The sequence below is a fragment of the Candoia aspera genome, chromosome 5, assembly GCF_035149785.1.
Source record: "Candoia aspera isolate rCanAsp1 chromosome 5, rCanAsp1.hap2, whole genome shotgun sequence".
NCBI lineage: Eukaryota > Metazoa > Chordata > Lepidosauria > Squamata > Boidae > Candoia > Candoia aspera.
In genome coordinates this window covers 114,144,011-114,157,495 of record NC_086157.1, presented here as the reverse complement: position 1 = coordinate 114,157,495, position 13,485 = coordinate 114,144,011, and positions in this window count along the sequence as shown.

Genomic DNA, 13,485 nt, shown 5'->3' with positions numbered 1-13,485 from the left:
GCAGCCAAGCTCAGGGAGCACCAAGGGCTCCACAACGACCCACCTGTATGGTTGGGGTCTGGGCTGGGTTCCGCTCTCCCTCTGCAGCCATCTTGACCCATGGCCCCAGTGAACATCAGAATCCCCGTTGGGTTGCGGCTACTTGTTCCCGAGATTTCTGTGAAAGGGCCCCAATGAGGGAGAGGAGGCTGTGGCTTGGCTTGAATCCACACAGGAGTGGAGAGTTGCCCCCTTTGCTCCCCCCGGTGTCGATGGAGCCCCACTGCTGGGCTGGAAATGCAGGGACCAAGCTGTTTCTCCCTGAAGGGGCACCGCCCAGCAGGAACATGGTTGCTCCCTGCCAGGAATGAAGTCCTGCAGTGCAGAAGGGTGGGAGGAAGGAAGGAAAAGACGAGATCTGTCCTGGCAAGGGGAGCCCGTGGGCTGCAGGGATGAACTCTGAGATCACTCAGACCTCCAAGGCTGTCAATAAAGATTAGTCCCAGGCAGGGCTCAGCTGCGGTGGCCGGGGGTTGGAGACGGATGCAGTGGGACTTGATCTGCCCTGCAGGCCTCCTGCAGCATCTCCCTCTTCTCTCTTCCAAGGTTGATGTTGACTTCCTTTCTGCTCGGCATCCATGGTGCCCAGCGGAGGGGCCTTTTGGGGTGCCCAGGACCGCAGTTCTAGGAAGTGAGGCAGGGTGAAAATCCTGCTAGGATCCGTTTCTGGGCAGTTCCTGCATCTCAGCTGTGGACAGACTGCAGAGACTGAGGGATGTTCAAACTTGGCCCCTTTAAGCTGTGTGGACTTCAACTCCCAGAATTCCCCCATGGCTGGCTGGGGAATTCTGGGAGTTGAAGTCCCCACAGCTTAAAGGGGCAAAGTTTGAAAAGCATGGCCATTGGCCTGTTCCCAGGAAAACCAGTCTGAATCCAGAAGACTTGGCCTTCCAACGTCTCTGCCGGCTGTGCAGGATCCGGATCCAGGGCCCAGGAGGGAGGGGGAGAGATGCATGCATTCGTTCATTCCATTGAAATGATCCCCTTGCCATTCCTGGGGAAGGTGCCAGCATTCCTTTTTTCCCTGCTGTACGTCTCTAACTTGGGCTGCGCAATCCCGCCAAGGCCAGAGAATAGCAGACTGGGATTCGGGGAGCCGGGGGCATTCCTGCGACTGGCCCTGGCAGGTTGGCCCTGGCTGCTTGGTGGAACCTGGAGCCGATGCCCTTTGTGCTCTGGCGCTCCAGCGGCCCCTCTCCCAACTTAAAGCAAGCAGAGAAGGGGGCAGCCCCCGCAGCAATGGAAAATAGGACACAGAAGGCTCCTGAGAGCTTTTCCAAAAGCAGGGAAACCCGCCCGGGCCAGAAAAACCATTCCAGGGCTGGTTTCCATTGCGGCGACCCACAGAGGGGCTGGTTGGGTGGGTCTGAGAGGGAAGACGTGGGGGTTGTTGACAGGCAGACGGCGTTTCAGTTCTCTTCCTCGCTGGTGCAACTCCAGGGGAGCCACTCGGCAGGAGTCCCAGCCAGTCGGCCTTGCCAAGGATGCTCAGAGCAGCCCGCTCTCACAATGCAAGAAACCTTTGGAGTTCCAGGTGTATATAGCTGTATAAAGTGTATACTTTTCAATTGGGGGGGGCAATGAGCCAAGAGGGCTGGGAAGCAGTTGGAGGGCCCCCGGATGACCCCGCCACGAATCCTGGGAGACACGTATCTGTGGCCGGATACTGGAAAAGCTGGAAATGCATTGGCATCTTGGTCACTGCTTTGGAGTTGAGTGGCGCCCTCTTCACGCATTTCCTGCATTTCTGGGATCCGTGACACACACACACCCCTCCCCGTGCATTAGGCAGCAGAGAAGAAAATGCTGCCCGACCCCCACCGTTACCTCCCCCTTTTAAAACCCATTCTGGGGAAGGGAAAAAGGATATTTCACCGGCCCCGAAACTCCAAGGAGGCGTATTAATGGTTGTGTTGGCCCAACCCAGGCAGTCAGGCCTTGGAGGCGCCGCCCAGCCCGGACTCCAGGAGGAACGTGCTCAAGGTTGGCTTCGGTCTCTGATGCCCCATCATCACCTCGCCCGTCGTTCCGCACTTCGGATAATGTAATTTAAGAGGTGCTTCTTACCCTAAGTGTTATTTAAAGTTTCTGTTTTTAACTATCGATGTTTGCTCTCCTCCACTGGAGGAGCGTTCATGGTTGAACTGCTTGGATGTTTTGTGAGCCTACGGGGAGCACTTCAGAACACAAGTCAGGCGGGGGGTTCGTTGGTCAGGAGGCCCTCCCCTCTGCCCTCCCCAGAAAGAAAAGATCCCGCCGTTGAGAAGCCTAAGTGGACCAGGACACAATAACCCCCCGCCCAGATTTCTCAACCTTGACCCCTTTAAGATGGGCGGACTTCAACTCCCAGAATTCCCCAGCCAGCTATGCTGGCTGGGAAATTCTGGGAGTTGAAGTCCGCCCATCTTAAAGGGGTCACGGTTGAGAAACAGCACCCTCACCCAATGCAGCTGTGCCAATTCAAGAGCCAAAGGATTTCCTCGCCCTGCTGCCAGCTGGGAAAATGCCAGGTTAAGGATGGCCCTCTGGCCCTGTCCGTGACAGCATTGCCAAGGGGCAAGACTCTCTCCAAGGGAGACAGACACGGAAGGGGGTAGGCCTACTCCTTCCTGCCCCTTCCCAGCAGCATTCTCACCTTTTCCCCAACATCTGGGTATTATTCCCCCCCCCTTTTTTTTTTCTGGTAAACTCAGCCCACCCGATCTGGCTTGGTGCAGCAGCTAGTTTTAGGCTCCATGGCCGGGCACATAGCAGCACACCTGCTTGTAGAGAGGCACAAGTAACTCAAGAGGTCTGTGCTCCCAGGACCATGTGGCACTTTTTGTGCTGGGAAGGTGGGGTCCCCTGCAAAATCGAAGGAAGCACCCGGTGTTCCTTGCAGGCACCGTAAAGGCGCTCAGCCTCTCGAGCAGGATCCAATGGGCAGATCTTGAACACCACAACAGGCCAGGCCAGGTGGCGTTCCTTTGTTCCCAAGGGCATGGGGCCGTAGCCCTGAGCCCCCAGGACTTCCTTCAGGAGGTGTGTTTGTCCATGTGAAGGACTTTTCTTCAGGGGAGAGGCCATTAATTGGCCCTTTTATTTTTAGGGCACGCCCAAGCTAGGAATTTTCTTTCTAAGAAACAGGAAAGAAATGCCACCATTGAAAGTAGCAGCAACGGACATTAATTATTGGGCGTTACTTTTTCAAAAATACGCTAGGCTACTGTGAAAACAGGGATGCCGTTTTGCTAGCGGATTCAGGGGGTTTAATCGGCTATAAATCAAGTTTGCGACTCTGGCGTGAGCTCTGCCCAGGCCTGCCAAATTGGGTGCTGCTGCTGACGCTCCTCTAAAAAAATGCCAGAAAAATTCTCTGGGACTGTGCCCTGCCTTCACTCGGTGTTTTCAGTTGGCACTTAACCACAGTAGACAAGCCATAACTGGGATTGCCAAAGTCCCCTCAACTGGGCCATTTTTTTTGTATAATTGTAGAGTTGGAAGGGATATCAGAGGCCATCTAGTCCAACCCCGGCTCAGGGCAGGATCCACTAGGGCCTCTCTGACAAATGACCATCCAGGTGAGACCGGGGGAGATTCAAGATTTTCAGCAGCCTGATTTTTCTCTGCCATGCACTGGAGCAAATGTCTAAATTAGCATTTCTCAACCTTAGCACCTTTAAGCTGTATGGACTTCAGTTCCCAGAATTCTGGGAGCTGAAGTCCATACAGCTTAAAGGTACTAAGGCTGAGAAACACTGGTGTAAATCACTTTCCCTCAACCAAAGGTGTGGCAACACCACCTCCCCCAATTCCCAGCTGGCATAGATGGAGGCCATTTTCCCTGAGATCCCTGGGCACCGTAGCTCCATCCATCTGGAAGGCTGAAGATTCGGGAAGGTTGCTCCAAACCTCCTCTGGGTTCCATTTGTAGTGAGAAATACCCAGCATTGTCCCCCTTGAATCTCACAACAGCCCTGTGAGGAAGGCTAGGCTGAGGGCTGGGGACTAGGCTGAGAGAGAGTGGGGATTTGAATTCAGGTCGCCTGAATTGGCCCAGTTTAGCATTAGAAAAAGGGCACACACAGAGACATTGCTGGCAAAAGATTGGGGTGCCAGATTCTTAAGAACTTGGGGTTGCCTAAATATGGGAAGAGACGCACAGGCGTAGCGTGTGTTGTGTAAAATGCCTCCCTTGTGTTTGTGATGTTCCAATCAGAGGCACATCCTTCTGCTGATGGCAGGTGGGAGCCTTTCCAGTCGAGCCCAGCAAGAAATAAATAGGGCAGGAAGATTTGCCTGGCATTTGCAAATCTTTTAATTTTTACTGGTTATTACCTTATCAAGATCCCTCCCTCTTTCTTTCCTTTTCTTTTTTTCTTTTTTTCTTTTTTCCTTTTCCTTTTCCTTTCCTTTTTTTCTTTTTTTTCTTTTTCTTTTTCTTCCTTTTCCTTTCCTTTCTGTTCCGTTCTGTTCCATTTCACCCAGCCTCATTCTAATTTGGGGCATATTTGGACTTGCTCACATAAAACAGTAGATTTTTTTTAAAAATCCATTCTTTCATTCATGGCAAAAGCCTCTGTTCAGATTGCACAGCCCATGGCAGAGAATGGTTGCTCTTGAGATGGAAAGCTCTTTGGATGGGGTCTGCTGAGATATTTTTTTAATTACCCAGCCTGCAGAGTTACTAATCCTGTTAATCTCTTTCAAAGCATTTTATTGGACATGAGAGTCTTCCATGCTTTTGGTCTAAGAATTTAACACAGCAAGTTGGGGGGGGGGGAGCCTGTTGCGTTTGGAAAGCCCTCTGCCCCCCCCACTGACCCCCAGTCTCAACTTGTGAATATGAAGTGTAAATCCATATTATCATGATTTTGTTCTGAAGATCAACTAGTGATCTCCCTGACAGATTTAAGCCAAGAGTTTGTAAGTGTATGATATTTACTGTAAGATGTAGAACATTGGATAACTATTAAACTATTTCCAAAAAAAAAAAGTAAGTAAGTAAGTAAGAGAAACTCAAGGTGTCGACTGTTGATTTAAGTCTGCTTTCAATTTTGGTGACAGTTTTGCTTATGTGATTCAAACCATTCGACATACCTGGTTTTCGAGGGCTGAACTGGAGTATCAGCTCCCCCGCCCCCCCAGTTCAAATTCTGTGCTGTCACATTTGTGGGTGACAGAAGCGGGGAGGTCTCTGTGTCCCGTCCCACCCCCCAAATATCCCAGGCGTGATGTGCTGTTCTCCTCCCTTGTGTTGCCCCAACTGGTCTCATTTTATTTCATTTTATTTATTTTCTATCACACCTTTTTTATTATTTTTATAAATAACTCAAGGCGGCGAACGTACCTCATACGCCTTCCTCCTCCTGTTTTCCCCACAACAACCACCCTGCGAGGAGGGTTGGGCTGAGAGAGAGGGACTGGCCCAAGGGCACCCAGCCGGCTTTCGTGCCTGTTTTGCAGGAAGATGGGTGCAAACTGGGGTCTGGGAAGAACGGCTTGGTCGCCAAGGAGAAACCAAGAGGGGCAGTGAAATTTACCTTCCTTTGAAGGTTTGAAAGAAGCAGGGAAAAGAAAGGCAACGTTATAAATATCTTAGGGTAAAGCAGCATATTGAGAAAGGGATCACGGTGTGGTTCCCTCTCGTGGCCGTGCTGGGATGCCCTTGAGAAGGGGAGGAATCGGTGGAATTTATACAGAAAATCCATTAACCCTCGAGAGCCGCTGCCCTTTCCAGACCTGGAACAGTAGGGTTTGTGGGCTCATGTTCAAATGATTTGATTATCATTTATTATCAAGGGAGGCATTTACAGTTTTCAAAATCGCGTGAAATGTCAGAGTCTGTTTAAAAAAAAAATTAAAGGCCAGTTTTTAATCTATCCTGCTGGCTGGCCCTTGGTCCTTTAAAAGGGAGAGGGGGAAAAAAATCAGGGATAGATATATAGAGATATAAAACTATAAAACATTTTTGAGCCTGCTGCACTAAGACTACTTAGCAGAGGAAGCTTCCTGCCAGTTTGGGGCATGCAGCTGGGTCTCAAAAAATTTATGAAACAGGGAAGCTGGTTTGCAAGACCGCGTTGCAGCCGAGTTACTGGCTGAAAAGTTTGGCCTGGACTTTCAAGGGCCACTTCAAGCCACACAGAAGGCGGCATCGCAAATGTATGAACCTCTGGAGTTTGACTCCAACTCCCATCATCTGCAGCACCCCTTCTGGATGGGGCTGGACTTGTAGTCCAATCAGTCTCCCCCTCCCTCCCTTTTCTTCAGCCCTCCGCTCAGCCCTGGGCTTTCCTTGCGTGCAAGTGCCCCCTGCTGGATCCCCAAGGCCAGTGCCGTGGCAGCGGAATTGGTTTCTCCAATTCTCGCATGGATTTCTTGTACTCTTTTTTTCGTGTGATGCATTTTAACCTATCAGATGTTACAGGACACAAATGCTTGGGCATTTCTTCTGACCGATGGAGCTCCAGGGCGAGCTGTGCTTCATTCCTGTACCAGGCTACTTGCGACCGTACAAGCTTTCTCAGGAAAATAGACCAGGAAGGAGTCAGTTGAACACAGAGATGCTGTTCTAAACTAGGAAGGCTCACCCAAAGTAAAGTGTCAGAATTCTCTCTCAGCTGTCTTTTAAAATTCAGGTTCTAAAAGTGAGGCCTCTTTCCCTTCCCTTCCAACACACCCTGTTTTCTGGGAAGGCAATGCAGCAAGAAAAGTAGGGCAGACTGGGTGCAGCTGAGCTGGGGATCTCCCAAGACCAGCTGGAGACGCCTAGGGGCTCCCCCAAGCTGGGCATCCACATTGCTACAAATAGTTTAAAAAAAAAGAGCAACTGGAGGAATTAAAAGTTTGGTAGAATGCCATGCTTTTGTAAGGGTGTCCCTTTGCATTAATTGTGCTGGCCCCAGCAGGGACTAGCATTTTATAATGAGGGTGTCCTCAGTGCCCCCTAATCTCAAAAGATGGAAAGGCATCTTGATAAATGTCTAGAGCAGAGTTTCTCAACCTTGGCCACTTGAAGATGTGTGGACTTCAACTCCCAGAGTTCCCCAGCCAGCCTTGCTGGCTGGGGAATTCTGGGAGTTTATTTATTTATTTATCAAATTTGTCACCACCCATCTCCTCCCACCAGAGGGGCTCTGGGCAGTTTACAACAAAATAATTGCAAAGACAATAAAAATGCACTATAAAATTACATGTCACTAATAAATACGAACAAGAGTAAAATCCAGATGACTGTGATCTCGCTCAGTCTTTCTTCAAGGCACTAGCCACCCCCAAACATGACTATTCCCCTCCCTGCCCCAGGCCAGGTGGCAGAGCCAGGTCTTCAAGTTGCTCCGGAAGGCCAGGAGCGATGGGGCCAGCCTCACCTCCGGGGGCAGCATGTTCCAGAGGGCTGTTGTTGATTTTTGCATATCTGGGTGTTGATTGCTGGCAAGGGAGCGTCCTGGTCTTCTGGCTTTTCTATGCGCATCCTAAACCAAGCCAAATCCAAAAACGCCAGAGAATTCCTGGAAGCCTGGCACTCAGACAGAGCAGCCATCAACAGACACATAGAGGTAAACAAGATTGACACACCATTCAAAAGAGACAATAGAAATCAGGACTAGAATTAACTCCAGATGAACCATCAAACAGCACAATACACCCTGATCAAGGAATTATTAACTCAGTCAACCAACCCAGCAGCAAATAACAACCCAACCAAAGAACCCCCCAAGGAGAGAGCAACACCCCCACCAACACAAGCAGGGCAAGCCACGGTATGTAAACTGAGAGCAAGGCCCCCTCCCTCTTCACACTGAAGACGTTGCCTAGCCTGGCAATGAAACGTCTGCAGGAAAACAACCAGGCTCAGAGCACCAAAGACGCCACAGTTCAACCCTGAGCTACAAATATTCACTTCAATTGGTAGGCCTTTTATTCCCAACTAAAATTTCTCCTTGCTTTGAAAACCCCTCCCTTTCTTGTAAAGCAAGGAGGATGCAAAGAAGGGCAACCCAGATTTTTGACTCTGCCCCCCTCCACTGATTTTTCTCCCCCGATTAACTCAAAGGAGACCCCCCCCCCCAAGAACTGGGGTCTTTGTAGAGGAAACTTCATCCACTCTTAATGTACCTGTTGCTTTGGCTAGACCACCTTAATTGTGAGCAAGGGAAAGGGGAAGCAATAAAATTCAACCTATAAACAGGGAATGGGAACGTGCCCCCCCATTCCCTTTTTGAGCCTGGCCTCTTTTCTGTAACAGCCTAGAAAACTGGATGCAGGTAATACCATGTGAGAGCAAGCAAACATGTGCATGGGTTTGCACAACATTTTTTTAAAACTTCGGTGCATTTCCTGCTATTTATTAGTGGCATGCATCCTATACAGGTTGTGCTTAGGCAACACATAGCCAAAAGAGTGAAAGACTGGCGGCCTATGGGCAGCACACTCAGCTTGGTTAGTCTTTGCGTTTGTGGCTTGATGCGTTGTGCAAATGCCACCGTTTTTCTTTATCAGGGCTAGTCTCCAAAGCATTTAGTAATAAAGGGAAGCTTTGAGTGTATTTGCAGTGACACTTCATCTGGTTCACACAACTCTTTGCACCTTAATTCAAGGACTGTGGTTTACCCAAAATGCTTAGCTACAGTACCCAAGGTTAAGACTAAGCCTTAGCATGTCATGTGAACATGGGCATCAGGGCTTCAGCTGACCTGATTAAGCATCTGTGCCCGCAGCTGTAAAGGTCTTTGTTAGAGATTAAGGCAGTGTTTCTCAACCTTGGCCCCTTTAAGATGTGTGGACTTCAACTCCCAGAATTCTCCAGTCAGCATGGCTGGTTGGGGAATTCTGGGAGTTGAAGTCCACATGTTCTGGCTGGGGAATTCTGGGAGTTGAAGTCCACGCATCTTAAAATCGTTGAGAAACACTGCATTAAAGTTTTCAAACAATTGGAAGTCATATTTGGATTGATTTCTTGGTTCGAAATCTGGACGCCAGACTTGCGGAACGATGCTGAGAAACCTGAACAGCTTCCGTGATGAGTAATAAGAAATATCGGGGATTTGGGCACATTTAGCCTTGAGAAGGGTGACTGAGGGGTTTGAGATTCCTCTTCAAACAAGAGGCCCCAGGCAGGCCACAGAAGAGTGCTCTTAGCCACCCGGAAGCTCCATTCTCTTTGAACCGTAGGAAGGAGGTCCTAAGAACATGGGCTGTTTGAGAGCGGACCACCGACCCGGAGAGCCGGTGGGCTCTTCCCCAGATGTGCTCAGGCAGATTCCTGCCCTGAGCAGGGGGGTCAGACTGGGTGGCCTTCAGGGTCCCTTCCAAGCTCGAATCCTTCCGGCAGGATTCACCGCTGTAGCTGACTCACAGGGTTATGCCTCCAGCCAGCAGGACAGAACCACCCACTCAAATGGGGCGCTTCAAGGCCCCTAGAGTTACATTTTGGGGAGTCACCATCGGGCTGGGCTGGTATGAAGGGTGGGGATGAGATGACACCCCCCCAAGGCAATTTCAGTTCAAATTTAGGGAGTTGTTTGTTCAACACCTTCTCTCTGAACCTCGGCCACAGAACCCAAGAGCAAAGCAAGGGCGACAAACCTCCATTGGTCTCTTTTCTGTTTTTTATTTATCAGTGCAAAGAAATGAATAACACCTTTTCTTTAACGCAAATACCATGAACAGTTGATAATAAATAAATCTAGGGACGAAACACGGAGGAAGCCCAGTTGCGAGGGGCAGGCCAGGCGCCTCCACTTTGCTTTGCCCACATAAATAAGTAGAAAAGAATAACCGATCACAACAAAAAATGCTACATGGCTGGCAATTGGCGTTAAAAAAGAACTACAATTACCAACTCCTGTTGCAAACTCCAGGCTGGAAAAAGTTGACACCCTCAGACCCCCCTTCGCCTCTCCCTCAATCCCACCGTCCCTGATCTCTGAGGGTTGGATCCAGGGCACCCCTGTGCTTAGCCATGCTGGTGCCACCAACAAAGGTCCTCTATTTGATTTCAAAGAGGGACAGGAATGCAAATAGGCTGCCAGATGCATTGCAGGATCTGGAGCCCAACTAAAGTTCCCAAGTGTGAAGAAGCCCCACTGGTGAACCCAGCTCTGCTTCACAGGCAGTCCTCGCTTAACAACCATTCGTTTAGCGATGGTTAGGACTTACAATGGTGCTGGAAAAAAAACAATTTACGACTGGTCCTCACACATATGACTGTCGCAGCATCCCCACAGTCACATGATCATGACTTGGGCACTTGGCAACTGGTTCGCATTTATGACCATCGCAGCATCCCTTGGTCATGTGATCGGCTGGCTTCTGGCAAGCAGAATAAATGGGGAACTGTGTGATTCACTTAATGACCACATGGTTTGCTTAATGCCTGCAGTGATTCGCTTAACAACCGCTGCAAAAAGGTCATAAATTGGGGTCAGATTCACTTAATAACCGCTTCACTTAGCAACTGAAATTCCAGTTCCGATTGTGGTAATTACGCGAGGACTACCTGTGAAAGGTGAAAGGTCCCCTGTGCCAGCACCGAGCCATGTCTGACCCTTTGGGGGGACACTGCTTTTGCAACGTTTCCTTGGCAGACTATAGCGGGGTGGCTTGCCATTGCCTTCCCCAGCCATCCCCTTCCCCAGCAAGCCGGGTGCTCATTTTCCCAACCTCGGAAGGATGGGAGGCTGAGTCGACCTGAGCCGGCTACCCAGAGAGAATCCAGCTTCCGCTGAGATCAGACTTGGGTCATGGGGAGAGTTTTGGTTGCAATACTGCCGCCTCCCACTCTGCGTCAGACTGAAATTCCAGTCCCAATTGTGGTCGTTAAGCGAGGACTACCTGTACTATCTGATATTCCTTGGCTGTTCTCTGCAAATCCATCAGGGTTGCAGCTCCACCTTTCACAATGCGCCCATCCATGTTTAACTTGGACCGTGGTTAGCTTTGTTAGGGTTTGCACAACACACTGAAAACTACACATCCTGTACAATCTCTGACAGGTTGACCAACCTGTACGTTTAACCCGGGCACACTAGCCCAGCTCACAAACTGCAATAAACAATGTTTTATTCATTCGTTTCCTGTTGGCCCTCGAGATGCGTATGGCGGCTGTTTGAAAATGGAAACTACCATCCCTTATGAAGCTGGAGCGGGGAGGCAGTTAATAGAAAGCTGGGGAAGTATTCTGAATTTAATCCCTCCCCCTTTTTTGCCAAATTAAAATTACACCTTGGGCGCAATTTTTAGAGCTGGGTTCAAGGATTTTGTAAGGGTGAGGGCAAAAGGGATGGAAACCCCTGTTCAAAGTAAGTCCTTAAGAGTGCAACAACCTTACCGAACAGGGTGGCGTGATGCTCAGGAACCCATCCTTTCTTCGGAGACTTCAACTCCCAGAATCCTCATGCCGTTGCTGAGCATTCTGGGAGAGAACAATGCACTTCTGGAATCTGCCTACATTGGAAAACGCTGTTTTTGTCCCTGGTTCTATAAGAGCAGGCTTAAAAGTGCAGGTGCGCTGAGATCATCTGCTAGAATTTTAGAAGCCTAACCAGGCTTTAGCAGCCTGTGAGAATCCTTATTCGGGGCTCACCCTGTCTCTGGCAAAGTAAGACAAAGCTGAGGAGAAGGGGGTCCACAGAAGGGGGATTGTCAAAAATAGTCAAGATGGCTTTTATTGCAGTCAAAGCCACCATCTAGATCAGTGATTCTCAACCTCGGGAACTTTAAGATGTGTGGACTTCAACTCCCAGAATTCCCCAGCCAGCCATGCTGGCTGGGGAATTCTGGGAGTTGAAGTCCGCACATCTCAAGGTTCCCAAGGTTGAGAAACAGTGGTCTAGACATTTTTGGACGCCCTTTCAAGGGAACTCAGATAAGTTGGACTAAGTTCTGTAGCTGATCCTGATCACAATTTTCCTGGTGTAGAATCTTTTTGTTTAATTTCATTGCTTCTTGGACTGGCCCCCACCTTCTGCTAACAGCCAGCTGTTTTCCTGAAGGCTCTGCTTTCCAAATTCCAGATGTTTGCAGGCCCGTGGAAAGGAAGAAGCTGCATGAAGTGGAAAGGCAAGCCAAATTAGAGATTTAGGTGGAAAGCACCCATTCTTGACTTGTTTTTCAAGGGGAGATGGACGGATCCACCACATAGGTGAAAAGGACTGGGTGCAGCCAAGTTTTTTCCTGGTTCTGGCTTGCAAGGTTGAACAAGTGCAACGATGCACCCCAGTTGCACCAAGGCAGGGCTGTGAAATGGGCAGGGGTCCTTCGCAGATTCACCTGAGCAAGTGCTGCTAAAGAGGGCAGGGAAGGATGTCACCTAGCAGGACCAAATAATTTCCAAGGAACTGTGCTTTACTACCCTTTCCGAACTCAGAAAAATGAGTAGATTTAGCTTTCTCAGATTGGCAACACACTGGGTTGCTCTGCTTTCACACTGTGAAGAAAGGAGGGGCAGGTATTACTATTATTATTATTACTATTAAAACAGGCACTCCTGCCTTTCGGCTGCTTCCATTAAAAATATACAACATGGAAAAGAATGGTGAAGCAGAGAGATGTGTTCAACTCAACAGTGCTCAAGCACCCTATCTGCAATCCTGCGTTTACTGGATGCAGTGGAGAACAAGAAGGGAGTTTCCCCTGTCAAAATGTTGCTCTTTTGCACGCTGAAAATGCAGTGTCTCTACGATGGAGGGGAGATGCTTGCTTTCTGCAGAACTCAACTCCAGAGATGAAATCTGAAAAACTACAGAGGTGTCTTCCCTTCTCTTTCAAGTGGATGAAGGTACATATTTCACACACACCCCCATTAGCAGCATCCTCAGCAGGGCTCAGTTCAGACGTTAAACAGGTTCAGCACTGGTTAGTGGCTGGATGGGAGACCCTCAGGAAATCCTAGGGGGGATGGCTAGATTGGAAAGTCAAGAAAACACTGTGGAAAAACGCAACGGGGAACAACTGTACGGTTGCCAAGAAAACGACACGGACGAGTCCACAGAGTCACCAGCTCAACATGACGGAGGCTCAACAGTTCCACTAGGTCCCAGACCACTGTGATAAGTAGCCCTTTTCTTTCTTGTCCTTCGGAAGGCTACCCGGCCTGGCTGGCGCATCGCAGAGCTGCCTCCAGGCCACGCAAAAGGGAAGTGCAAGCAATGGGTCTCCGGCTGGGCGCGTGGCTCTTCCTTCCGCCGTCTCCTCCAGCCTCTGGTCCTTTAAAGTGCCTCTGTGAGGCCAGGAGGGTCCTTGGGAGCTGCCCCCCCACAGCAAAGTCTGCCTGGGCAGTGTTCCAAGGGGGAGGGGAAGGAAAGTCAGCTGCCGCCCGCCACCTTCCCCGGTGTCCAGCGCCTGCGCAGCCCGGGGAGGCTCTTCGGCTGCGTGGCATCCACAACTGTTCGGCTGCTCCACCTTCTTGGCAGCAGGGGGCAGTCAGATGACGACCTGCAATGGAGGGGGAGGATTGGGGAG